This window comes from Ornithodoros turicata, chromosome 2, assembly GCF_037126465.1.
Source record: "Ornithodoros turicata isolate Travis chromosome 2, ASM3712646v1, whole genome shotgun sequence".
NCBI lineage: Eukaryota > Metazoa > Arthropoda > Arachnida > Ixodida > Argasidae > Ornithodoros > Ornithodoros turicata.
In genome coordinates, this window is record NC_088202.1 from 19,530,342 (window position 1) to 19,534,542 (window position 4,201).

Consider the following 4,201-nt stretch of genomic DNA (forward strand, 5'->3'; position numbering starts at 1 on the left):
CATAATCAAAGACATAGACAACCAGCTCCATCAACTAGCTCACGCTCTAACGCAAGAAGAACTGCTCACACTCAATCGTTTTTCTTCCGATAAGCTCGCCCAATTACAGCGTACGAAGTGTAAGGAAGCTTGTCGTGATAATATCCACCTTACAGACATCACCAGCCTTAATCTTTGTACTGTTTTATTAGACCACCCACGGACTTCTGTAGGTCCACCGCTAAATGTTGTTTTTAACCTATCAGGCGTTACGTTAGGCAAAGCTGAAACCAGCGTTTTATCCAAAGGACTGAGCTTTGTCCCCACTCCCCATGGTGTTGATGTATTTGAAATTCTAAATGATCTCCAAAATTTAGGTAGACGAATGCACTTGCAAACATTTTTTCACGGCAGTGCACGCACTGAAGTAACGCCATTTAAAGCTCAGCTACGCCGATTTTCGAGTGTTACAGAATGGAATGGTACTCACACGATGTGTTCAGAAGGGAACACTGATTATGTATGCAAAATAGTTATCCCAAACTCCTCGTGGTTTTCCGAAAAAGTGAATTTTTAGTTTCACTGACATCCCGTCTTGTGGCTCGCAAACCCTGTGTCGATGACACATTCGTGGTCTGCCCGCGCTCCGGCTTGGCATGACTTTTGGCTTGGTTTCTTCCGCCAAGCCGGCCAGTTTCTTCTGCCGAGCCGTCTGCTGCGCAGATTCACATTGGGGAAGTGATAAACAGTTCGCTATTAGGGAGCCAATATATTTCTGGACTTCACTAAACCCACGAGGAACGTGAGTTTTGCTTCCTTCGACTGCAAAGCATTTGCTAGGCCAGTACAGACTTCCTGGTGTCATTCGTGTTTTGCGCTGCGTGCCGAGAATGCGTGAGCGTTTTGCTCCCGTCTGCAAGAACACTTCAGCATGCAGTTCCAATGTTTCAAACCACAATTTTCCGAAAGGCGAAAGAGAAATCTATTGACTGCAACAATCGGTTACAACTCCGACTGGGTGCCACCTTCGAAAGCAGTGATTTGATCTGTTCATCTGGCTCATACGAATGTTACGGAAGCAATGCGCAACTTGTTTCACAAGAAGCTGAAGATGTCTCGTCCGGGATGCTGTGCCAACCTTATCTGCAGCAGGAGATTGCAGGGGCAGGACTAGGCAGCAGATAAAGGTAAGACGCGTAATGTTAGACAAGTCAGTCATGCGGTGTAAATTGCATCGCGTAGAAGAGAAAAATACGCTATCTGTCAGTTACTGCTTCATCCTTTAGAGATTACGCCCCAGCTGGTGTATTCTCAGTACATATTTGGAATTGCCTTATTTGTTAAATAATTTCGCAGGCATTCTGGCACCACCGAAAAGCTTGCACTCCACGTCTCAACTATCACCGTCTGGGTTTCAAGCTGAAGGCTTTCACCTGTGCCAACCAGACGCCCCTTCAAAGTTCATATGTTTTTGTTGACGGAACAGTGACACCTGGTACTGAGACATTTTATTTTCTGATTAATCAAGTGCATTCCATCACTTGTGCTCGACTTCTTGTGTTCGTATACCCTTGCTGTTGCTCGCTAGCTTAGAGCAACCATGCCTGAGGTGCCAGCGCTTTCAGAGTACATTTAAGCAGCAGCATCGTATCATATGCACGGCAGCACATCTTGTGTATTTTGAGTAAGGTATAAATTCAATGTTGACTCAGCTGTTGTATTTTGGTCACGAATAAGGTGTTCTTCCAGAGCGCTCAAGGGCAGTTCAAGCAGTTCCATATGTGCAACAGCACATACTTTTTCTCAGTTTTGACTAAGGTAAATCGAAATCTTCCAGTTGATGTCTTTCGGTCATAAATTATGTGTTTCGAGACATTCAAACAGCATCATATGTGCAACAGTACATACTTTTTCTCAGGTGAAGTAAGGTAAATCTGTCCGCCGTGGTGTTCTGGCAGTGCAGCAGAAGCTTGTGTTGCATTCAAGTGGTATCATGTATACAAAAACTTGTTTTATGCCTTTCTGTAGCTGCTGTACTAATATTGTAAGTACAGAGACATTCCTGCATAACATATAGGAGCATCTTGTGTGCTATTGTTGGTATGATCTGCAGCAGTATGTTGATAATGTTAATTATTCAATGACAACAGCTAACATTTACATTCTTACTTCCAGGTAAACCTGTCACAGATGCCCTACCCCTTGGTATGCATAGTTCAAGATTGTACCGAAACAATCCACATGGAGCATTACAACACACCACATACTGCATGTCTATGCTGCGTGTACAATGCATCAAACCTATTTCTCAGGTACAGGCCAGCTGGTACGCAATTACAACATGAAACAACTGACAGGGACCGTAAAGTCATGCCTTTTCCTCCGCGCCTCGGGTTTCATGTTATTATCCTCACATGCAGCTCAATTCGCCTGTGCTGTGCAGCATGAGCAAAAGCATATATTGTTTGTGGTCACATGACACGGAACATAAATACAGTGAAACGTTCCTATGTTGGACACGCGCGGTGCAGCCGAAGCGTCTCCTACTTATAGAGGTGTCCGAGTTACAGAATATGACGGCAACAAAAAATGGAAGAGATCACAGCTGTGAGAAATGTCCCCCTTCTTCAATTTAAGGTCCTTAGTGGTACCTGGTGGTGGTGCCTGGTAGTGGTACCTCTACCCACTCACTGATAATTATTACTGATTTTGGTATATTCAATTCCGTTCAGATTCTACTCAATGGCATTACCTCTGGAGCCTTTCGAGCAGCAAGGACTTGTCTCTGAAGCGTCAGCCTACTTCTCATAGCTTTGGTGCAGTGCTCGTTCAAAGGCTCTAGACAAACTGAAGACAAGTGCTCACATAAAGAATTACAATGTAGACTGACAGCACTTGTTTTTGGATTCTAAAAACTAAAGCAACAAAATGCTGAGACCAGTATAGGGGAAAAAAGGAGCAAAAGTCAAGGCCACTGGCTCATTTTGGGTCTTTTTCGTGCAAAGATGGGCCGATATTGAGGTAATTTGGCCAGGGTTTTGTCCGACTTTGCAGGGAAAACCCTATCTTACTTCCAAGATAGGGAGGTGTCCGACATAGAGAATTTCGTCCCCATGTGGTTTCAATGGGAGCCTGCCCGTGCAATGAAATCATGGGGAGTTGTCCGAGGTAGGGAGGTGACCGACTTTGAAGGTTTTACTGTACTATAGAGCATTCTACATCATGTAATCTAACAGTTGTTCACGTTTGGATATTTTAACCATGGAATTCACCCTGCATGCACCATACCATGTCCAAACACTAACAACTGCTAGAGAGCAGCATGTGCTGTTTCCGTATAGCACTTATGGCTTGCGTCCTGTGATCGGAAACAGTGGTGTCTTTTTTCTGCTACAACCAGTAAACTACAGTAAAGATTTAGAAATACTGTGTCATACCATAAAGCACTATGGGTAATGGCAGTTTGAAAAACTGGAGAAGACTGTCATTAGAACGGGGGACATGTTCTACGGTGAAATTTTTTACAGTGTGTGCTGCACCACGTAATGCACTGCAGGCCTACCACAGTATGGTAACGCTCTGAATACTGATTTGCTCAAAAAAGGAATCTGTGCGTTTCTTGTACTAACTTCCCCTTATGCAAAGTAGTCGAAAAATGTTTTCAGCCAATGGGAAGGGGGAGGACATCATTCTGGAGTCTCGTTGACCTACAATGTGTCGTGTGTGAAGGTCATTTTGAAGAGTGTAGGTGGTACAAGACTGTGTTCCCACGTTCTTGGCAGTGTTGACTAATAACCATAATAAAGTAGAGGGTACATTTGTTGCTTCATATATTTGTGTCATGGCAAAGTATGTAGAGATACATCTGTCTCAACATGCAGGTGACAAAACTGCTTTTTATGCCTAAACTATGACAAATACATAGTTGTCTGTTCAGCATCACTAATCATGTGTCGGTCTCCATGAGATGTCTGTGACATTCCAAAGTGATTAACATGTCCCATAGATGTGTGCAATGCTGAAGATGACTGTGTACCTTCTATGGATTCTTGATTCAAGAAAAGTACTGTCTGATTTGCTAACAGCGCCTGGCTGTACCTTCACAATTCTACATAAAAATATGTAAAGTTTGCCGAAGGAAATATCATGAAGGTCCATAGCGAAAAACCCTGAGACGAGGGATAGGAATGGACATACATAATGTCTTAACATAGCTTGTTAA